Genomic DNA, 25,760 nt, shown 5'->3' on the forward strand with positions numbered 1-25,760 from the left:
GTCTTTAGTGTCACCCGATCCTTCAGAAATTATTCTAATATGCTGATTTGGCACTTTTGTAACATTATTTATTATTACTGAACCCAAAGTGCAGTGTGTTGAACCGTTATAAAGCTCATGACTCCAATGTCTACTCTACTGTTGCATTTCTTTCCACCACAGAGTGAAGTCAGGCGGCTGGAACAGGATTAAACAGTGCACATAAATGACCAAAATCAGACAAAGATGCACTGTTTCACTGAATCGTGATATGAGAGAAATTGGATTACACGATTAATCAAGGTGTGGGATGTCTATGACTTATGACAGATTTCCTGAGCGAGTTTGCGTGTGTGCGTTGGGTCGCTCCGTGGGGAGTTGCCCTCGTAATGGTCTTGACCTTCTGATTTATTCAGCGTGTGTGAGTTAGCCCTCCAGTCATACACACCCTATGACAAAATGTGTTTTTCATTTTAAATGCTCTCTGGTTGTTCTAAGATTGAAAAATGGCAGGCTCCCAACACACACAGATGCAGGCAGATCCATTGATAAGTGGATACACACACACACACACCACTGGACGCTGGTTGAGTTCAATAACATATGAAAAAGAACCACTGATTAAAAGAGAAGCATTAAAAGGAACAATTCAGCAGAAAATGGAAAATTCTGCCATTGCTTACTCGCTTTAAATGTAATTTCTAAACCCGTATGACTTCCTTTCATTTATTTGTGCATTTTATAGAATATCTTAACCACTTTTTTCAATATAGTAATGAAAGTGCATAAGGAGCTCCAAAAAGTGACATACAAATCACAAAAATGGTTTATATGAAGCATAAAATGAAACAGACTGAGATTTAAGAAGCTACAGCTCACTGGAAAAGATTATCATTGAATATTTTTTTTTCCAAATTAATTTTTAATTATTTTTATTTTAATCATTTTAATTATTCTGATTCCCTTTTTTTTCCCAGTTTGATTTTTCTTTACTCTGTTTTAATGGTTAAATTAACAAAATATTAATCAAAAAGTCTTATTAACTGGAATCATGAAACTTGAAAATGTAATGGTTTCATTGAATTTTAATAATCAAAATCATCTCTAATTAGCGGATTTTTTTCTTCTTCCCAGAAATACTGTTTTGTGCTTTTACATTTTTCTGGTAAATATTCCTTTTGAAAAAATGTTTTAATAATTGTTTTATTAGTAGTAGTAGTTCTATCAGTACAAGTAGTAATACATTTCTATCACAGATTTTTAAAGTTAAAACAAAAGTTTATTGCCGTTTTAAGACCTTTACATTTCTGTTTGTATATGATATAACAATAGTTTTTCTCAAAAGAAATGTTAAAATGCCCATGAAGTGACTCTCAGAGCAGTTCTACAGATTTCAGGGCTCTAAACAAAAAAATCAACTAAGCAGCCATTGGCTCTTATAAGAAACAAATTTAGACACCAATTTTTTTTTAGGTGCCACAGAATAAATGTGTTTCATGTATTTTTTTTTTTTTTTTTTTTTTAGAAAGTGCAATTATCAGCATTTTAATCTTGTAAACCATGTAGATGTCCTGGTAACTAAGGTTCACTTTAAGAGGGAACTAAACGTCTTTTCCAACTTGAAAACTATTTCACAAATAATTGTTTATTACACAGAATCCTTGCCAATATCATGGACCATAAGCATCACTTGGCAACTAAGTGTGGTTTGGGTTCCTTTTTAATGCATCCTATAAATGTTGTCATATGTCTTTCACTTATCCATTCGTTTTTCATCATTATAAAATGCAATAGCTTTTTGCATTCTTCCTTACGTAGACAACAGGTTAAGTTAAAACATTAATATGCAATAGCACATAAATATAGCAAAATGCTCGTGTTTATAATTATTTCTCTAGCTGACTGATGAGCTTATGGACGCTGAATGGTTATTCTGAGGTAAATGTGTTGTTAGGTGGCATTGTTTACAACGTTTTCCGCAATTTAAAACACTGAATGAGCAATTACATGAGAAATGTACGTTGTACTGTAGGCTCTCTTATAATATAGGCAATTTTTATGTTAATTCATGTTCATTTCGTACTATAATAGTAAAGAGCAAGATATGAGTTCACTTGCCACTCGAACTGAGGCGCTAAGAGACGCTAAAAGCTATTGATCCTTAAGAGCACCAAACCAGTATTTATTGTTTGAATTTCGTTATGAATTTGCCATAATTTTAAAGCTGATACTTTGTTTATTTAAAGGCAACAAAGCTTATTGCGAATACTGGACGGCAAGTGCAATACAAATAATATGAAGTTCATTAACACACGGCATATAGACTAATATCTTGATAACAAGAAGCCATCGAATATAAACGAGAATTGTTAAGGATATTGCCAATATCCACACAGCGGACAGCTTTACCTGTTGTAGTTTGGTCAAGGTGTGCACGAAATGGACACTACTTCAGACGCCTCTGTCATTTTCAATCTCTCTCATGCTGTACAACTGGAGCTGCGTTTGGCAGGTGTGCCTTGTTTGGCAAAGATGATGACTTTTTCATTTTTGAAAGTCTTTTTTTTCCACTATAGAACTTTGATGCGCATCGTCTCAGTTTAGTACGTGAACATAACGTAATATTTGATCGCAAAACAATCAGGGGAAAAAAACATGAGGCTACGTGCGATTTTTAAGTCCATAACATGTAAATTTATACCTCGGAAAAAACTTAACTTGCAAATGAATAGGCCTATTTTTGGTCGCAAATGCGGTCGTTTTAGTCGCAGTCTGGAGTCCCCCATGTGTTCATGTACTCAGGCTGTAAACACTGCGAGTGTATGGAAGGCCAAATAGTTCAAAAACATATAAATTTTAACTTGTCAACAACACGCAAAATATGCGGATTATAGGTATATTTCAGGATTCATATTTAAATAGTATTTTTTGCAGCTTAATATTCACAGACATTAGTCCATATCACATTTTGTTTCATGTGTTCTAACCTACTTTTGATTTGCAGATTATACATGTATTTCATGTGTTAAATCATGGTACCTCATGGCAAAGAAAGAGGGTTTGAGAATTAGAATTGTTGCTTTCCACAAAGATGACCAAGGCTATTAGAGGTTCAGTAACACCCTGAAAACAAGTTATACTACAGTGGTCAGGGTCATACAGAGGTTTTACGAGATGGGTTCCATTCGGAACAGGCCTTGCAAGGGTCGATCAACGAAGTTGAGCACTCGTTCTGTGCGTCAGATGCAGAACCTGGCTTCAAAAACAGATGCATGAGTGCTGCCAGTATTGCTTTAAAGGTTGCAGAAGAAGAAGGTCAGCTTGTCAGTGCTCAGACCATACGCAGCACACTGCAACAAGTCAGTTTGCACGGGCGTTGTCCCAGAAGAAAGCCTCATCTGAAGCTGGCTCACAAGAAAGCCCACAAACAGTTTGCTGAAGACAACATGTCCAAGAGCTTGAATTCCTGGAACCATGCCCTGTGGTCTGGTGAGACTAAGATAAACTTGTTTGGCTGAAATGGTAAGCATGTGTGGCGATGCACTGGTGAGTTTCTAGAAAATTGTGTCTTGCCTACAGTCAAGCATGATGGTGGTAGCATCATGGTCTGGGGCTGCATGCAGGGGCGTCGTAGTTGGGGGAAAAGGGGGACTAAATTACCAGGGCCCCAAGTGTGGGGAGGGCCCCCGAGGATCAACCCCCCCCCCCCCCCCCGGAACGTAGTACAGCGGGGGCCCCTTAGCTGAGTCAGTGCACAGGGCCCAGAACGACACAGCGACGCCCCTGGCTGCATGAGTGCTGCTGGTGCTGGAGAGCTGCAGTTCATTGGGAGAAACATGGATTCCATTATGTACTGTACATTCTGAAGCAGAACATGATGTCTTCCCTCCAGAGACTAGGCCGAACGTCAGTTTCCCAACATAATAATGACCCCAAACACACCACAAAATATTGACACTTTGGACATGTTCACTGTGTACTCACTTTTATTGCCAGCTATTTTAACAAAAATGGCTGTATGTTGAGTAATTTTCAGGGACACTAAATCTATACTGCTATACAAGCTGCACATTGACTACTCTAAAATATATCCAAGTTTCATTTCTATATTGTCCCTTAAGAAGATATACTAAAATGGTTGCTGAAATGTGAGGGGTGTACTCACTTTTGATGCGATCCTGTATGTGTGTAATTAACGAAACTGCACGTCTGCGCCATTCCTTTAAACAGACATGCAGAACAAGCAGGATTCATATTTAAATAGTATTTTTTGCAGCTTAATATTCACAGACACTAGTCCATATCACATTTTGTTTCAAGTATTCTAACCTACTTTTGATTTATTCATCCAAAATTTGGCAAATTCCATGACATTCTATGTACAGTAAATTCCATTTTCATGACTGGATTCAGTGATTCCGCAGGGCCTTAATTAATGAATGGCTTCAATTAAACTGTTTTCACCACACAAATCTATCATATCACTTTTAGGCGAGTTGCTTAAGTCCTACGCACCAATTGTTTGTTTTCTTTTGTCCCCATTCATTCTAACTGTGAGAAAAAGAGAGACCACAATTTCTCCTTTTGTGCTCCACAGAAGAACGAAAGTCATACAAGTCTGAAATGAAACGTGGGGGAGTAAATTTTCAATTTTGCTTAAACTAATCTTTTAAAAGAGCCACTTAGAATGTTGAAGGGCAAAAGCATGTATGGAAAGAAGATAAGCGAAGCAGACAGACAGATAAGGGATAAAACTGGATTACCAAAATGATAGCGGGAGGGATAAAGAAAGTGGAAAGAGAACGACAAGGTCAAAGACAGACATTTGAAGAGGCAGACTTTGATCACATTTTACTGTCTGAGAGCATTTCTTCTGAAAGACACTCAACGTGTCTTTAATTATGTTTATGAGTCTTGCGGTTAATAGAAATGCCTTAGGATACTCCAAAACATAAAAACAAGTAACACTCACACACACAGTGCTCAAGTTCATTTGGAAGTCAGTCAAAAACCTCACTCTGCTCTTTTACACTATAGGGTCTGAAAGTCAAGACAATGCTGAAAATCTACAATTCAACATCTAATAAAAAGTTTTAGGACTTTGAGAAGTAGTTCTGAAACATTATGACATAAAATGAACCAATATTTAGGAAGTTATATGACAGAGATGACTTTCTATATAATAATAATAGAAAGATAATGACGAAGAAAGATTATTATTATTAAATCAGCTTAGAAAAATGCTGGACCAAGTGCAACATATCATAGGTTTGTTTAGATGTTCGTAGGGTGTCGTCATGTTGAAATCCCATGAAACAATTTCTTCGAAGTGTGGTGCCCATGTGGTGTATTGAAAGAACCAAGAGTGTGTTAAATGAAACAGATCACTGAATTCTTTCAGGAATCATTTCCAGTTCCCTGACTATATATACAGTAAAACAACAAACAGATTGGATGAAGAATTTCACATTTCATTCACTTTGATTAACCAGGGTCTTTGCTCTATTGATGTTTATTTGACCTGTCATTTTGTTTTATACATGTTCAATATGAAATCAATTCCATAGGGCTCTTTCATTCATTTTGATTATGAGCTTCTTTCTCATTCTAAATCTATGGGTTGGGCCTCTCGCTCATGAAGATAAATGAGACAGATAGAAGAAAGAAAGAAAACCAGACATAGCTCTTGATTTGACTGGCCTCTATATGTGATGTTTCTTAGGGAGGGCTCATCCACCATAAATATTTATTTAATACACTCCATTTATCAGCAGAAACCACAATGAAGACATACAGGGTCATAATGTTTATAAAGAGACCTTATGTCTAGAACAAACAGCAAATTGCACATATCCCAACACAAGCCAAGAAAATAATCCCGAAGTCCCTGAGGCAACGAGCATTTTAACCCCTCACCGTTAATAACGCAGTGACCCTGACTGGGCAAGGGTCGTACCATTAGGCTGTTCAGAGGAGGAGCGGGGGAAGAAATCAGACAAAGAAGACAACCATCCAACCACTATAATAAATTAAAAACATGAGTATCCTCACTAACTGAAAACATGTACATGTGATACTGAGTATCTATAACTAAATGGATATATTAACAGTAATTGTGGATTTGTTTCTTACAAACTGCAATTTTTGCTTTACAAGATGTTAATTGATGGACTGGAATTACTTGTGGATTATTGTGATGTTTTTGTCAACTGTTTGGACTCTCATTCTGGCGTACCCACTCAAAAGACAAAATCAATGGTTGCCACCTACTTGTAAAACTACGCCACTGCAGAAAGAGTTACTGAGAAACTTGAGCAAATTATTCAAGGACACACAAAAAGACAGTAACTTAAGTTGTTCGAATTAATTGATTTGGTGATTCATACTCACTCAAAATACAGAATCAATTGTCATCACCCACTGGTAAAACTACACCTTTGCAGAATGATTGACAGAAGAACTGGTTGAGCAAATGATTTCATCACTTGCACAAAAATATAGCCACTTGTTTCTTACCTGAATTAATAAGTGTTTAGATTGAATTGAGTTAGTGATTCACTCTCGCTCATAAGACAGAATCAATTGTTGCCACCTGCTGGTAAAACTATGCCATTCCAGGGCTCTAGAGTGCGACCAATTTGGTCGCACGTGCGACCTAATTTCTCAATGGTGCGACTAAAAAAAATCAAAGGTTGCACCGGTGCGACCAGCCGTTCGAGGGGAAAAAAACGAAACTCCGTCACTCTTAAAGTCTCCCTGTTGCTCAACAACAGACACACATTAGACCCATATCGTGGTCTAAACCAATCAGAGATGAAGGACGGATCCCGCCCCCCCTCTGATTGGCCGTGGTCCAGATATTCCTGTACGTGTGTGTACGTTTGAAAATGCATGTGATGCAGTCAGGATGTCTCCACATTGTTAAGCGTTCACAATGCCTCCTCCGCAAAAACACGGACTGGATCGCGGACTCCATTCATAAAAACCGAATTTACTATGGCGCGGAATGCCACGTAATACGTTGATTTTTGGATTGATAAATCAAAAGTTGGACTGTCACTTAATTCAAATCGCGATATGGACTAGTGTCTATGAAAACTGAAAAGCAAAAAGACCGTTTAAAATGAATCCTGCATGTTCCGTTTGCCTCTATGTATTAATGGTGGAGACGTGTATTATTATTTTTTAACTACACGCGTATAGACTACTGAAGCACGCGTGACGCTCCCGCTAATTTTTGGCATTTGCATCTCACATGAACAGATAAATCTCCAAACCTACTGTGTCACTTTTACCGTTTCATTTGAGAAAGCATCATATCATACAGTACACACAGAAACTTCACGGCAACCTATCAAAAAAAAAGTATGGTTTAACATGAAACAGAACAATATTAGTCATGTATTACTTTTTTACAGTATAATGTAGGTGTTTATATATTCCTATTTATAAATCATATATATGTTTGCCAAAAATTAAAAATGTTTATTTTTCATTTGATTAAAAATAAATAAATGTTTATGCTTTCATTTGATTATGAGAAAAATTAAAACAAGAATTTCAAAAAAAAAAATAAAAAAAAAATGGTAGAGCCCTATTGTTCAAAATGTTAAAATAGAGAGTTTTGGACTTATTTTTTCACTGAAATTTTTTCGTTATTACACAAAGTAGGGTAAAGTACTGGGGGGAAAAATATGCTTCAAATAAACAACTTTATATTGACCAGATTGTTAGTTAATCATTTACAAGTCAATATTGCCTATATGGACAGGGATTAAAAAATAAATAAAATAAAAAAGTTAAAAAAAAGTGAACTTGTAAAACTGCGGTGTTAAATGTGATGGTGTTGAAAATTTGGGTGCACCTAACTTTTGTGCTGGTGCACCTAAGAAAAAAAGTTAGGCGCACCAGTGCAACCAGTGCAAAAAGTTAGTCTAGAGCCCTGCATTCCAGAAAGAGTTACTGTGAAACTGGTTGAGCAAATGATTCAACGACTCGCACAAAAAGACTTGTTTCATTCCTGAATTAAGAAGTGTTTCCAACAAACTGAGTTGGTCATTCATACTCAAAAGATAAAATCAACTCTCGCCACCTATTGGTAAAACTACACCGTTTCAGTAAGAGTTACTGAGAAACCATTTGAGCAAATGATTCAACAACTTGCGCAAAAAGACAGCCACACTTGTTTCATTCCTGAATTATTAAGTGTTTTGAATGAATTAAGTTGGTAATTATACTCACTCAAAAAACATTTGTTGCCACCTACTGGCAAAACTATGCCATTGCCGAAAGAGTTACAAAGAAACTTGTTATCCAAATGATTCAACAACTTGCACTAAAAGGCAGGCAGTTGCTTCATTCCAGAATTATAAGTGTTTTGAAAGAATCGAGTAAGTGATTCATACTCAAAAGAAAAAATCAACTGTCGCCAACTACTGGCAAAACTACACAGTTGCAGAAAGAGTTACTGAGAAACTGGTTGAGCACGATTTAACAACTTGCATAAAAAGACAGCCACTTGTTTCGTTCCTGAATTAGTGTGTTTTAAATGAATTGAGTTGGTGATTCATACTCACTCAAAACGCAAATCAACTGTCGCCACCTACTGGTAAAACTACACAGTTGCAGAAAGAATAAATGAGAAACTGGTTGAGCAAATGATTTAACAACTTGCACAAAAAGACAGCCATTTGCTTAATTCCTGAATTAATAAGTGTTTTGAAAGAATCCAGTAAGTGATTCATATTTAAAAGAAAAAATCAACTGTTGCCAACTACTGGCAAAACTACACAGTTGCAGAAAGAGTTACTGAGAAACTGGTTGAGCACATGATTTAACAACTTGCACAAAAAGACAGCCATTTGCTTAATTCCTGAATTATAAGTGTTTTGAAAGAATAGAGTAAGTGATTCATACTCAAAAGAAAAAATCAACTGTCGCCAACTACTGGCAAAACTACACAGTTGAGAAACTGGTTGAGCACGGTTTAACAACTTGCATAGAAAGACAGCCACTTGTTTCGTTCCTGAATAAGTGTGTTTTGAACGAATTGAGTTGGTGATTCATACTCACTCAAAAAGCAAAATCAACTGTCGCCACCTACTGGTAAAGCTACGCCGTTGCAGAAAGAGTTACTGAAAAATATCCACCGCTAGTGTGTAAAACACAAATACAACTCTCATAATGCTGACTCTGAGGCAAATTTAAGAAACAAAACTAATGGATAAACAATGATTTGTATGTCACTGGCAATTAATTCATTCAGATTGTAAGTTAAAGTGCATTTTTATGGGTCCCCCTATGCTTTCAAGTCAGGAAGTGACTGTATTTATTCACAGGAAACACTGTCAATCCCATTCTCAGCCCTGTCAGCTAATAAAATTGAAAAAGCGGTTATTGAAAGGGAAATGACCCAATCTCTCTCTAATCCAAATCCCCATGTGCTGAACAGGCTGTATTTCCCCATAAGCCAACCTAAAGACCTGTTTCCTCTGCCTAAGTCATCTGAACCTCAGCCTGGGGCGAGCAGGTCTAAGGAAGTGCTGATTCTCCCTAAAGAGGCCTTTGGAGGCTGGAAGATTCCAGATTTAAGGAGAGCTGATAGGGTGATTGCGGATGTGGACGTCTACTCCCTTTGCTAAGGGGCTATCGGCTGTCCACGATAGGGAAGTGCTTTCATCTTAGGAAGGAAAAGAGCTTCCTTCTTTCATCTGTCACTCTGAGTCTTTTGTCCAAGAGGAGAGGTCGTTTCGTAGACCCCCTGATGGATGAACTTTACATAAATCATATTTTTGCTCACTGTAATATAAGGCGAACTTGTTTGTATGAACAGGGGTCCATTTTATTTCAGTCAACAAGTAGGCAAAAAGCCAAAGCTAATTACTATAAAAGATCTGATTCTGAGCAGAAGACTGAGAGACTTTGTTGAAGTCCTCTAACACAGCATATTGACTGTGTTAACCTGCTAACCCTGGTAATTATCGTAAGGGTTATCCTGTATTTGGGAATATGATCTTCGCCTTTTTCCAGACAGACTGCATGTCTGGGTTAGGCTATATATCCTTCACAAGTAGAGCTCTATGTAATGGAATCAGTCCATTCAATATTTATTGCTTACTAATAAAATAAATAAGTTATAAGCAACCAAAGTCAACGGAAAATCAAAATGCTGCCTTTTATAAATCAATAAATGTTGATTTGTAGGTTTATTTCTATAGATCTAATATAAAATAAAATAAGAAATAATAATAAAAAAAAATATTAATAATAAATAACAAATAAATAAATCTCGACTGTGAAGGTTTTTGGTTTAGATATGAAGCCCAGAGGGGTTTATTTCTTGTGGGTGGGCTAGAAAGGAGATGGCCCTGATCTAGGGCCCGTGTGGCCTCGTAAAGGTGGTGTGACTTGGGGCTTAAAATAACATTAAAGGGTTCTTACCGCATTGTGTATTATGTACATGTGATTCGCGCTGACTTGTGTTATTTGTACTTTCAACCTATGCTAAATTGCAGCTGTCATACTTCAATGAAGAGGAAGTGAAGCTGGCTAACATCAACCTGCCCTTTGCTCAACAATACATTACAGGAGACTGAAATCATCAAGAAATGTGGAGGTGAAACAAGCCAGGTTTAAACTCTTTTTGCCCATATAAGAACCACAACACACCAGATCTCTGATCATTACATGATGTACTTGACGGATTTAATGCATAGGCATTAACATGATTCACTTTTTGAACATATAAAGTGCTTAATAATAAACACAAAAATGGTCAGAGGATTCTGGTCTTGTGCATGTTTCATTAGTGCATGTTATTCCAAAAAATGAAAAGAAAAAAAAAATTAAATACAAAAATTAAATAATATAGTACGCTTAGAATATTATGCAAGTAAACAATCAAAGGTAAGAAAATTACAAAATTACAAAGCCAAAACTACGCATTTAGACACATTTCACATAGGAATCATATTCTTTGCATTATGTGCTTGCATTTGTTTACACACATTTATCTAGACATTGTGTCATGGGAAATCTCTTATAATTGCATGCTCTCATTTCATCTCTATGATGAAACAATGGCTCTTTAGAGATAGAGCACATTGCAAAGTGTTTTGTCTGTGCTTTATAGCACGTAGGTTGACATTAAAGCTTTTACCAAAGCGTTTAAAGCAACAGTGGCACATTGACTCCACATTTAGATGCAACGCTCAGTTAACAGTGAAGAAATGAGATGGAGAGAACGTTGATAAAGATTATTTCCATAAACAATGTCAGCAGCCGAAATGAGGGTTTGTTGAATGACATAGTTTTCAGTGAAAGTATGATCAGACCTAGGGAAAAAAATGGCCTCATTGAGTGTGATATTACGCAAAAGCTCCGTATGGAAAATAGAAGAGCAGTGTGACAGACACTGCATAAAATGATCATGAGAAAAAAATGATCATGAGAAAAAATGGATTTTATAAATCAATTGCGAGCAACGGTCAGTTAAGAGTGAAGATATGAGATGGGGAGAACATAGATAAAGATTATTTCCATAAACAATCTCAGCAGTCGAAATGGGGGTTTGCTGAATGACATAGTTTTCAGTGAAAGTATGATCAGACCTAGGGAAAAAAATGTTGGAGTCATGGAGTGTGATATTACGCAAAAGCTCTGTATGGAAAAAAAGAAAGAATAAGAGCAGTGTGACCCGTCAGACATTGCATGAAATGATCATGAGAAAAAATGGTAACTCAATTGCGAGTTTATATCACACAATTCTGAGAAAATAAATTTAGGTTCGCAAGTTTATATCTCAATTCTGACTTTATAACTCACATTGTCTCACACAAGTCTAAGAAAAAAGTCAGGTTTGTGAGATTATATCTTGCAATTCTGACTTTATAACTGTAAATTGTGAGTTAATATCTAATTTCAGAGAAAAAAAAGTCAGATTTGCAAATTAATATACAATTCTGTGATATAAAAAAGGCAGATTTGCGAGGTCTCATTTGTGAGTTTATATCTCAATTCTGACTTTATAACTCACAAATGTGAGTTTGTATCACACAATTCTAAGAAAAAAGTCAGGTTTGTGAGTTTAAATCATGTGTGTGTTTCTCTTAATGTATAATATATCAAAGGTTTTGTTGTGACTAATTTAATTTAATTTAATTAATTTTAAGTATACTTGCAGGTACTAAAAAACAATTTTGTTGTATTTTGCATAGTTTTACGTATTTTTGGGTGTAGATTTATTGTAGTTGTTGATGTATTGGTCAGTAACATGGTGTTTGGTCATGCGATTTTGATCACCTGGAGATATAAAGAGTGGCACATTAGTATTCAATTTGTCTGATGAAGAGCCTGCGTGCTCGAAACGTCACATACGCTATGCGAAAGTTGTTTTAAAAATAAATTTTTTCGATATTTTTGGAGCTTCGGTGTTGCCGACTTTACACTTTATTTTTTTTTACTTGAGTTTATATCTTGCAATTCTGACTTTATAACTCTAAATTGCAAGTTTATATCTCAATTCTGAGAAAAAAAAAAGTCAGATTTGCGAGTTCATATCTTGCAATTCTGACTTTATAACTAAATTGTGAGCTTATATCTCAATTCTGACTTTATAATTCACAATTGTGAGTTTGTATCACGTAATTTTAAGAAAAAAAGTCTGATATATGAGTTTATATCTTGCAATTCTGACTTTATAACTCAGTAGCAAGTTTATATCATGCAATTCTGAGAGAAAAAGTCAGATTTGTGAGTTTTTATCTTGCATTTCTGACTTTATAACTCAATTTCAAGTTTTTTAATCACACAATTCTGAGAGAAACAGAGCAGGTTTGGAAGTTTATATCTTGCAATTCTGATTTTATAACTCCAAACTGTGAGTTACTATATCAATTCTGAGAAAAAAAGTCAGATTTGCTAGTTTATATCACATAATTCTAAGAAAAAAGTCTGATTTGTGAGTTTATATCTTGGAATTCTGACTTTATAACTCAATTGCAAGTTTATATCATGCAATTCTGAGAAAAAAAAAAGTCAGATTTGTGAGTTTTTATCTTGCATTTCTGACTTTATAACTCAAATGAAAGTTTATATCACACAATTTTGAGAAAAAACGACAGGTTTGTCCGCTATATCTCAATTCTAAGAAAAAAAGTCCAAAAAAAGGGAGGAAAAAAGCCCCATATGCTTGAGGGCCAGGGTCTTTTTCACCTGTCAATCAAGTTAACAGAGACAGACAGGTATTTTGATTTCAAACATCAGCGCTGACTGAAACAACATGCTACTGGCGATTCCACAGTGGCTACGAGATAAACTTCAATTACCTTGTAGGACACATGATGTGTTGATACATAGCAAATTGTCAAGCACACAAACACAAGACGCATGTCAGTCATCCAGGAGGCGGAGCTAGGCAGACAGAGGTCAGGTCCTCCTGATGGAACATGCTGTGGACCGCATGAGGCTTGTGGAGAGACACATGGACGCTCTGTCAGATTTGGCTTGTCATGTGTTATCCTGCGGTGACTGATTGATTTCAATAGCATTTTGTTAGTTTTGAATTTTTCCTCATGCTGCATTTCTTCAACATTGCCAGAAAAAAATGCCGTTTATAATAAAAACATGAACTCTGTGGAACTGGAAATTTTTAGCAAGGGAACTATGATGAAGGAACATTTGCTGTCCATGCAGTAAACATGTACAATAGAAGAATGGTTGTGGTTAACAAGGCCAAATACATCATATTATGAGCTAAAGTGTCACGAATTAATGAAAACGACTATTGCTAATAAAAATTTTACCATAGACATTTCTAACATGAATCCACTTTTTATGGTTTGACTCACTGAATGAAAAACAAGTGTTATTGTAACTTTTTATCTCACTTTCTATTACGCAATTCTGAGGAACAAATGTCAGAATTTGTGAGTTTAAACTGTATCTGCGATTCAGACTTAACTCTCAATTGTGAGTTTATACCTCAAAGTCACATTTGGGAGTTTATATCTTATAAAGTTAAAGATAAATGCTTATAAATGAGTTTATATCTCGCAATTCTTACTTTACAGTATAACTCAAAATTACAAATAAATATCTCAATTCTGAGAAAAAAAGTCATATTTGAGAGTTTATATTTTACAGTTTAGACTTTATGGCCTGGTTTCACAGACAGGGCTTAGGCTGAAACAGGATTAGGCCATGGTTCAATTAGGACAATTAAGTAATTTTTATAAACATGCTTGCAAAAAAAAACATGTGTGCTGGTGTGCATCTTAAGACAAAACAAAGGCACTGGTATAATTTAAGATCAAACAGTGCAATTTTATTTCAGTTGAAACAACTCAGACTTACATTTTAGTCTAGAACTAGGCTTAAACCTTGTCTGTGAAACTGGGGGTATAACTCTCAAATGCGAGTTTATACCTCAATTCTGAGAAGAAAAGTCACATTTTGGAGTTTATATCTTGCAATTCAGACTTTATAACTCTCAGTTGCAAGTTTATACCTCAATTCTAAAAAAAAAGTCAGATTTGTGAGTTTATATCTTGCAGTTCTGACTTTATAACTCATAATTACAAGCTTATATCTAAATGCTGAGAAAAAAGTCAGAAATGCGAGTTTGTATCATGCAATTCAGTGAAAAAAAAGTCAGATTTGCAAGTTTATATCTCGCAATTCTTACTTTATAACTCACAATTACAAGTTTATGTCTTAATTCTGAGAAAAAAAGTCACATTTGGGAGTTTATATCTTGCAATTCAGACTTTATAACTCTCAATTGCAAGTTTATACCTCAATTCTAAAAAAAAAGTCAGATTTGTGAGTTTATATCTTGCAGTTCTGACTTTATAACTCATAATTACAAGTTTAAATCTAAATGCTGAGAAAAAAGTCAGAAATGCGAGTTGTATCTCGCAATTCTTACTTTATAACTCACGATTACAAGTTTATGTCTTAATTCTGAGAAAAAAAGTCACATTTGGGAGTTTATATCTTATAAAGTTAAAGATAAATGCTTATAAATGAGTTTATATCTCGCAATTCTTACTTTATAACTCACAATTACAAATATATATCTCAATTCTGAGAAAAAAAAGTCATATTTGAGAGTTTATATTTTACAGTTTAGACTTTATAACTCTCAGTTGCAAGTTTATACCTCAATTCAAAAAAAAAAGTCAGATTTGTGAGTTTATATCTTGCAGTTCTGACTTTATAACTCATAATTACAAGCTTATATCTAAATGCTGAGAAAAAAGTCAGAAATGCGAGTTTGTATCATGCAACTCAGTGAAAAAAAAAGTCAGATTTGCAAGTTTATATCTCGCAATTCTTACTTTATAACTCACAATTACAAGTTTATGTCTTAATTCTGAGAAAAAAAAAGTCACATTTGGGAGTTTATATCTTGCAATTCAGACTTTATAACTCTCAATTGCAAGTTTATACCTCAATTCTAAAAAAAAGTCAGATTTGTGAGTTTATATCTTGCAGTTCTGACTTTATAACTCATAATTACAAGTTTAAATCTAAATGCTGAGAAAAAAGTCAGAAATGCGAGTTTGTATCATGCAACTCAGTGAAAAAAAAAGTCAGATTTGCAAGTTTATATCTCGCAATTCTTACTTTATAACTCACAATTACAAGTTTATGTCTTAATTCTGAGAAAAAAAAAGTCACATTTGGGAGTTTATATCTTGCAATTCAGACTTTATAACTCTCAATTGCAAGTTTATACCTCAATTCTAAAAAAAAGTCAGATTTGTGAGTTTATATCTTGCAGTTCTGACTTTATAACTCATAATTACAAGCTTATATCTAAATGCTGAGAAAAAAGTCAGAAATGCGAGTTTGTAACATGCAATTCAGTGAAAAAAAAGTCAGATTTGCAAATTTATATCTCGCAATTCTTACTTTATAACTCACAATTACAAGTTTATGTCTTAATTCTGAGAAAAAAAGTCACATTTGGGAGTTTATATCTTGCAATTCAGGCTTTACAACTTGCAGTTGAGAGTTATAAAGTCTGAATTGTAAGATATAAACACCCAAATGTGACTTTTGTTCTCAGAATTGAGGTTTAAACTCACAAAATCTCAATTCTGAGAAAAAAAGTCACATTTGGGAGTTTACATCTTACAATTCAGATATTATAACTCTCAACTGCGAGTTTATACCTTAATTCTGAGAAGAAAAGTCAGAAATGCGAGTTTGTAACACGCAATTCAGTGAAAAAGAAAAAAAGACTTCTTCTCAGAATTGAGTGAAACAATCTCGAAATTGACAGCTATAAAGTCAAAACTGTGAGACATAAACCTACAAATCTCAAAGGGGTGGGGACAAAAATGGCCATAAATAAATAAATGAAGCCTAGCATCTGATACATTAACGTTAACATGAGCAACTCAGGGGCATTTCCAAAACACTTTTTTTTTATTACTACCACTGTACTAAAAGTCTGCTAGGTGGATCCGCCTTCACTAGATATTTTCAAATACATGTGTGATTATTACAAAACCGCTTTCAGTGTTTCAACAGGAAACACCCATCTCTTCATATTATATTTATGAGTTTTTCAGTTTTTCACTTCAACCGTCTGAATGTTTCATTAAGATCCTCTTTCAGTTCAATGTCTTGGCATGTACAGAGATAAACACACATTTTAAGTGCTATCCTTTGAAAACAAACTGAGGGGCTTTCCATGGTTTTATTCCCTATAATTTTCTCCCACCTGGAATAACCGCTCACATTTAAGAGCTGCAAAACTCTCAAAACACAATCATTGGATACATTAGGTCCTGTCGCGCACTCGCCTCATGGAAAAAGAAGCCTTTCAACACCCAAAGCCGATGGGCTGAAAGATGCCAAAGATTTCAGTCCATAAAACATTTTTCTCATATTTAACCTTGGAAAACATAAGAGAGAAAATCTAAATTTACTACTCAAGATTTAAATAACAATAAACCCTGACATTTATACATCATAATTCTTGGAGCGTCAGTCGGAGTAGATTAAACCTGACTAAGTAGATCTCCTGAGTAATGTCACATCGTAATTCACTTACAGATATAAGGCGATTAGCTCTACTCAAACGTCCTCCCACAAGAACTGCCACAAATGCCTCAAGAGACAAGTCTGTAGAGAATTACTGGGTACCAAAAAAGAGGTCAAGCAATTTTCAACTAAAGTATGAAATCATTTATCGACCCTAAGGTTCTCAAACAGTAGTTTGAAAGCTTTTCGGGATGACAGAAAAGCCAGTCTGAAATGAATGCCGAATGCACACAAAGCGAGTGAATGAATATAAAGAGTGTTAGCTGAAGGACAGAGAACATCCAAACGAAATCCATCAACTGTTTCACTGGAGTACAATATATCAAAGATAAGAATGGACCGCCATCCTTGAACGTTTGATCAGATTCCAAGCCATTGTCTTATTGAAAATGGTCATTCGGGTCGTTTGATGTGAGGAAACAAGCTGATTGATGGATACATTGTTAATTACCTGACCTTGGAGATTGACCAGAGAACAATGTGCATTCACTACATCCACTGTAAGTCAAAGAAAACCCTTGTTCTCTGGGGCCATTTGTGGGTCTGCTGTCCAGCGCTGATTGCACTGACTGTGAAGTTTATTAAAACCCAAGATTTCTTCCTTCCCGTCCCGCTGTCTCCGAAGAGCCCGTCTCCATGACGACCCTTCGGATGCCCCGTTTGAAAGGAAATTATGGGTTTATTGGGTAAACAGACCTTTTGGAACTGTCAGGAGAAATACTGAGAAAGACACAGCGAGAGGTAGGAAGAGGTAAGAACAGACCAGAGCAGGAACAAACTCTCGTAAGAACATCATTAATTACCCAGTGACCTGCGGGCCAGATAATCACATGCAGCGCTATCTGGATACAAAGACTGGGTGATGAAACAGCGGGAGGTTTGCTTGTATAAGTCCTTCTCCTTTCATGTGTTGTGGACCCAAAGCAAAACTTGCTTTGGAATGACAAATAGGTGACTATTACACCTGAGCATTTAAGACTATGTCTTTCTTTTAAGAAAATGTCTCTTTTTCCCCATATGTAGGGCCTTATGAATACTGTTTTTATTGTTTTTATGTTTTTTTTTCCCCTCAAATTTTGTTTTATTAATTTTTTTTGACAAATTCTGTGATTTCCATTAATTTTCCAAATTGCATTTTAATGGTTCCATTAAATTTTAATAAAAGCATCTCAAATAATTGATTTGATCAATTATTTCAATATTATTAATATTTTCAGAAATACTGTGTTGTGTATTTACATTTTTCCACTAAAATTCTGGTAATTTTCTTTTTGAAATATTTCTTGAAAAATAATGTTTTAATAATCATTTTATTATTTATAAAACTATGTCTAATTAATAACAATATTAATATTAAATATAATAATTTCTAAGACCCTATGAAATACGTTTTTATTATTTTTTCTTCAATTTTGTTATTAAATTTTTTTTTTTTTTTTTTTACCAAATTCTGTGATTTCCGTTAATTTTCCAGATTGCATTTTAATGGTTTCATTAAATTCTAATAGTCAAAAGTATCTCTAATTAATTGTTTTTATAAAAAAAATACAATTATTATTATTTTCAGAAATACTGTGTTGTGTATTTACATTTTCTGCTAAATTTCTGGTAAATTTTTCTCGGAAATATTCCTTAAAAATAATGTTTTAATAATAATTGTATTATTAGTAGTACTACTATCATTACATTACGTAATATATTTTAGTCACAGTTTCTAGACTCTGTTTTAATGGTTAATTTTTTTAATATAAATAATAAAAACAATGACTAATTAATAATAATAAAATAAAAATCATGAAATTTACACAATTTAACAGAAATGTATTAAAAGATTAACAAAACCTACATTTCCAAGGCCCTATGAAATATGAGGGGTTTTTTTTTCTCTAAAATTTAGTTTTACTTTTTTAACCAAATTCTGCGATTTCCATTAATTTTTTGGATTGCATTTTAATGGTTTAATTACATTTTAATAATCAAAAGCATCTCCAATTAATTGATTTTATATATAAAAAAATATTATTATTATTTTCAGAGACTGTGTTGTGTATTTACATTTTTTAGCTAAAATTCTGGTAAATCTTTTTCGTAAATATTCATTAAAAATAATGTTTTAATAATCATTTCATTATTAGTAGTACTATCATTACATTACGTAATATATTTCAATTACAGTTTTTAGACTGTTTTAATAGTTAAATTTTTTATTTAAAAACTATGTCTAATTAATAATAATAAAATAAAAATCATGAAACTTACACAGTTTAACAGAAATGTATTCAAAGTTTAACAAAAATGACATTTTAAGGCCCGATTAAATGCATTTATTTATTTTTTCTTATCTATTTTTTTTTTTTTTTTACCAAATTCTGTGATTTCCATAAATTTTTTGGATTGCAGTTTAATGGTTTCATTAAATTTTAATAATCAAAAGCATCTCTAATTAATTGATTTCATTAAAAATAATTTATTATTAATATTATTATTATTTTTAGAAATACTGTTGTGCATTTACATTTTTTAGCTAAAATTCCGGTAAATCTTTCTCGTAAATCTTCCTTAAAAATAATGTTTTAATAATAATTTTATTAGTAGTAGTAGTACTATCATTACATTACATAATATATTACAATTACAGTTTTTAGACTCTGTTTTAATAGTTAATTTTTTTTATCAAAAACCATGTCTAATTAATAATAATAAAAATAAAAATCATGAAACTTACACAGTTTAGCAGAAATCTATTAAAAGTTTAACAAAAATTACATTTCTAAGGCCCTATGAAAAACTTTTTTCTTTTTTTTTCTTTTTTTTACCAAATTCTGTGATTTCCAATAATTTTTCGGATTGCATTTTAATGGTTTCATTAAATTTTAATAATTTTAATAATCTCTAATTAATTGATTTTATAACAAAATTATTTATTATTATTATTATTATTATTATTATTATTATTATATATTATTATTACTATTTATTATTTTCAGAAATACTGTGTTGTGTATTTACTAGGGCCGGGACTTTAACGCGTTAATTTAGATTAATTAATTACACAAAAATAACGCGTTAAAATTTTTTAACGCATTTTAATTGCACTTAGTTTTGCACCGCGGAACGTTTCTTACTGGATGAGGTTCCGCGGACCGATTATACTGGAGCACCAACTAGCGTTTAGACAAGCTGCATCCGTCCTAAATAGTATTTTATGTCCCAAATCGTAGTATGTTTAAAAAATTATTCCAAAGATTCCCGGATGGTCTACTACTTAACGATCAATGCACACTCTTAACGGCTAATATTGCCCGCAACACACTGCGCCGTGAAGGAGGATTCGATTAGAACTACAAACACGCATAAAAAGTGTTAAAAAACTACAAACATGGAGGATATACGCGACCAACGGACAGGTAGAGAAAGGGGTTTACGTGATAAATAATCAGTGTGTAACCTGATAAAAAATATTTTTTAAATGTTATCCGCGTTATATTCCATGTGCAGCAACATTTATAATGATAGGTTTGGTCATTAACGTTTAAATGCATAATTAAGCAAACACAAGAGCAGAGTTCTCGGCATGAAAGACTCGTTAAAGAACGTGCCTCTTGCTACACTTAATGGCAATATTGCATTGGTCTGTTGGACTATAAAATAAACAATATTTTGTTGCTTAAGCTTATGTATTCAGTCATTATTCAATGGTATACTAAAAATCCATGTAAAAATCTTAATTCTCACTGTTCTCAGGTCAAATATTTATATGCGATTAAAATGCGATTAATTTCGATTAATTAATTACAAAGCCTCTAATTAATTAGATTAAATTTTTTTAATCGAGTCCCGGCCCTAGTATTTACATATTTACAGGCCATATAAAATATGTTTTTATTTCTCTCAAATTTTTTTATTTTTTTTATACCAAATTCTGCAATTTCTGACTGACCTACTGTAGATTTATTCATCCAAAATTCGCTAATTCCGTGACATTCTGCGTTAAACAGAAAATTAAACTTTTCTGACTGGATTTCGTGACTGTGCCATGTTTTCAACAGCAGAGAAATCATAGGGCAATCCATAGGATGAAAGTCATCAGTCTCCAATGTTGTTTGTACCACAACTTTCTTCAGAATATCTTTTGAGTATTCTATAATCTTCAGAAGAAATGCAATTATACAGGTTTGTAATGTCACGAAAGTGTGTAATTGATACAACTGTCCTTTTTTGGGCGAATTATCCCTTTAAATGTGTTTAGCATCTGTTCCAGACCACCTCCAAATGATTTCAGTGATCCGTTCACAATCCAATCAGCGAAAGCACATGTTAATGACAGACGTAAAGCTGGCTGTAATGACTGGATTACGCCAATTTAAAACACAAGAACAGCATACAGAAATGCCCAGCCGAAACCTATGAAAACCTTCATACGAATTATGTGGATTGGTAAAATATTACATTTGAAAACGACATCTTACTCTAAACATTACAAAAACAGTCTTCCGTTTGGGAACAACCCCCCCTCCATTCAACAAAAAAGAAAATAACCCTTGGCAATCTCATTTAAAGTCATCTGAGCATACAAGCCTTACAGCAGAGACCCGAGGAAGCAAGTTAGCGATTATAACCCGAGCCTAAACGCAACATGAGCTGTCTAATGGGCTGTTATACTGTCAATTTAAAAACAGAATATAAAAATTAAACACAGACCTTGGTCTTCCTCGCTGAAAGCCAGAAGCTCTGTAAAACAAATCCCAAGGCTGAATTCAAAACTTAAAGATCATGTTCTGCAGTAAAAGGTGATGAAAAAGCGATTTAGAGCGCTGAAAGTGTGATTAGTCACTTAGTGATGACTGACAAGACCACATAACATGACGAAACTGAAGTATGTTGCCTGTTTGACTGTACTAAAGTGTCAGAGAGCTCAATATTCGTCTTTTCTCACATTTATGTGAGAATTATGTTTGGATAATTTAAAAAAAAAAAACTCATAAAATGTTCACGAACATCCATTTACGTGATGATAGCTTGAGGTCCGTGAGGATTTGTATGTTTGAAAATGGCTAGAGATTCGGGATAAGAAACTGACACTCTTTATAAGTAGCTGGGACATGGGCTAAAAGCTCTAGAGAGCTTTTGGGGGGCTCCTTGTTGAGATTTTGCAAGGGGTAACTGTTCAGTAATACCGCACCGAAGCCAGTGTGGTTTATTTATACAAGTTAATGCACGAAACTCAAACTCTGTCTTAACAGCGTGACATCACCTCAAAACCGGAGTCGGACACTCCAGAACCAGTTGGAAGTGTTTTGAAATAATGTTTAGAGTAGATTGAAACTGAATTCGCTCTCGAATAAATATATAACTCTCGCAGATCATGTGCTCAACGCGTTGCCCCTCGGACCCTGCGGTAGGGAAGCACCGCTAAATGATTCGGCCTCACTCTCATATATACCTGCATGTAATCAAGGTGCCAGTTAGGCTCGGAACGCTCCGTTGGGATGCGGTTGGCAATTTGCATGCCTGAAATCACGGCAACGTTATTATCCCTCATAAACAAACACTTTGTAGCAAGTTGTAGCTTCTACTAATTACACCTATTTCAACTGCAGTCTCTTAACTCTCACTTTTGTTGTTTTTAGCATGATTAAACCCTTAAAGCCATCTAAAAATAAATATCAAATATGTGCAACCACCTACACAATCCCACCCAAACACCTACAAACCAGCTGAATACTTGTTGCTTCAGCTGTTAGACAGTGAAGCCAAAACATGGCTTTTGAAATAAGATTCCTTTACACCTAATTAGCATTTGCTGTAGATAATTTGTATTTCTTTAAGCAAAGCTTAGCCGAATCATAACAGAGCAGCACCTTGCCCTTAAATCTGAATTGCAAATTCCCTTTTGAACATTTTCTACTTGGTTAGCATCATGCAAATGTTCGCAAATCTTTACATTGTCTTTTTATTGGTGTATGTCCAGCCCTATCACTGTCACTATTAGATCACTATTAGAAGCTTAAAGAAATCCCATTCAGACTTTAATGCCTAAGTGAAAATGTATTTCATTCAAAAAAAATAAATTGCACTGTAGTAATTTTTCAGTGCAATGAACTGAAATGTAATAATCACAGATACTTGTTCTAGTCAGGTGGAAACAAAGGTGCATTCATAAAATTCACAGAGGAGACAAACTCAAGCTCTATAGATATTGATAAGCGTGTCAAATACGCTTCACGAAAGCACACAAAACACAGGTTGCTACAAGCAACTCCTGGCTAGGAGATTTCATAAGTCCACAAACACTACCCTTAGAAAAACATACCATTGTAACTATAGGTTTTGCTCAAATACTACCTATTGATTAATACAGTAAACATGTGGCAACTCAAAAGCATGTATATAAATCACCACTGTCATTAAAAAATCAATTAAACTGACAGAAAATCCTTGGATAGAATTTTCCCAATGGTAAAATTAACCATTGAAGAACCCTTTAGAGTAGTGTTGTCAAAAATACTGACTTCGGTAGCAGAAATCTATCAGAGTATCTGTCTATGAGCAGATATACACTTCCAGTCAAAAGTTTTTGAACAGTAACATTTTTAATGTTTTTTTTTAAGTCTCTTCTACTCACCAGGCCTGTATTTATTTGATCTAAAGAACAGCATAAACAGTAAACTTTTGAAAAAAAAAAAAAAAAAAAAGTACTATTTAAAACAATAGTGTTCTATTTGAATATATTTTATAATGTAATTCATTCCTGTGATTTCAAAACTGATTTTTTTAGCAACATTACTCCAGTCTTCAGTGTCACGTCCTTTGGAAATTTTTCCGTCCATTCTAATTTTTTGATTTACTGCTCAAAAACATTTATCATTATTAATATGTTGAATACAACTGAGTAGATCTTTTCAGGTTTCTTTGATGAATAGAATGCTCAGAAGAAGAGGATTTATCTGAAATAGAAATCTGTTGTAACATTATAAATGTCTTTATCATCACTTTTGATCAGTTTAAAGAATCCTTGCTAAATAAAAGTATTAAATTTAAAAAAGTAACTAATTTAAAGAAAAATCATACTGACTCGAAGCTTTTGAATGGTATAGTGTATGTCACACAAAAGCTTTTTATTTCAGATAAATGCTGATCTTTGGATCCTTCTAGTCATCAAAAAGTCTTAAATAATTTTAAATAATAGTAAAAAAAATAATAAAAATGTTTCTTGAACAGCAAATCAGCATATTAAAATAATAAAAGACCGGAGTAATGATGCTGAAAATGTTGCTTTGAAATCACAGGAATAAATTACATTTTAAAATATATTCAAAATTTTACTGTTTTTGCAGTACTTTGGGTCAAATAAATGCAGGCTTGGTGAGCAGAAGAGACTTCTTTAACCATTAAAAATCTTAACTTTTGACTGGTAGTGCAGATGAAGAAAACCGATAACCGATATCTAAACTAATATATGTCTGATGTAAAAATTTAAATTAATGTCAAAATAAAAAATAACAAGGGCTCTGACAAAAACTCCTTATGCTTTTAAATTATTCTATCAGCAAATTGGTTTTAAATATCGGTGCCGATAATCGTCCAGGCCGATAATCGTTCAACCCCTAATCTACAAGACATCCTCTGACTGCCCTTTGACAAAAATGATGTAGATTAAAAGAAAATATACAGATATACAGTCTCTTCCATCTAAGTGGGTAGCTCTTGGCCAGAATAAGCTACACAAAAGCTCACACTTTTAAAGGCTACAAGACTACACAGCAGTTAACAAGGCAAAAGAGACCAAACCCACAATCAAAGTCATTTTTAGGGCTATTAAAAAAACTGAGAGCTAAAAGACATGACTCAGACTCTGAAATAGAATAAGATGTGAAACCAATTTTATAATTAACAGTCTAGTAACTTGGGCATTCAACAAGCTCTATGTCTGGTAGGCAAAAAATTCCCACTCTGGTTAGCACATAACGCAGCCGCTGGCAAAACAGGGCAATTTTTAATTAAACCAACTACTGGTTTTAATTTGAGTGATAATTTAAGACATCTTTAGATTTTAGGAGGAGCATCCCATGAGTTTAACCACAAGTCAACCTCCTGTGATTGCTCCAAGGTCTACAAAAATGCCTCAGCTACCTCTGAGGTCTTCATGTTATTTAAATTTTAAAGCATGCATGCTTTTCATTCCATAATGATAGGATACATGCAAATATGCTTCTTCTGCTGAGTAGAGAACGCTTTATCAGTCTAGACACGCAGAGAACGCCAAGTGAATGACAGAAACAGAAGAATGGGGGAAAAAGAGGAACTATAAAATGACAAATATCTATTAAAAATACAATATTTACCATTTCAGGTCACATCAGATTACAGTTTTACCCTCAAAATCAACCTTTTAAATTAAGCCACAGGGAGAAGAATGGCATTGAGAGGATTGGGAAAGAAATTCCACATTTTATCTTTGCCTAGGGATATTTCCCCTGCTGCCAGGCTGTTCTTTCGCCACACGTCAATCACAATTTGCTTGAGTTTGCCATCAGCTACATACTCAACCCACTGAATGTGACACTGGGAATCAATATTATGACTAATCTAATGAGACAATCCACTCAATCACCTCAGTCTAAAACCTTTGGCCAGTGTTTTCCCCAAAGGAGAAGTGTTGTTTCCATGAGCAGGTTTTACAGATAAATCATAGATGGTATTGGTTTGATTTAGCATTCACTTAA

General features: G+C 34.1%; 1 protein-coding gene across 2 annotated transcripts in view; it reads right to left on the bottom strand.

Moving 5' to 3' along the window:
• sema3e (sema domain, immunoglobulin domain (Ig), short basic domain, secreted, (semaphorin) 3E) overlaps positions 1-25,760 on the bottom strand; it is a 68,278-nt gene that overhangs the window by 40,633 nt on the left and 1,885 nt on the right. The window lies entirely within an intron of this gene.

Source organism: Garra rufa, chromosome 11 (genome assembly GCF_049309525.1).
Source record: "Garra rufa chromosome 11, GarRuf1.0, whole genome shotgun sequence".
Lineage (NCBI taxonomy): Eukaryota > Metazoa > Chordata > Actinopteri > Cypriniformes > Cyprinidae > Garra > Garra rufa.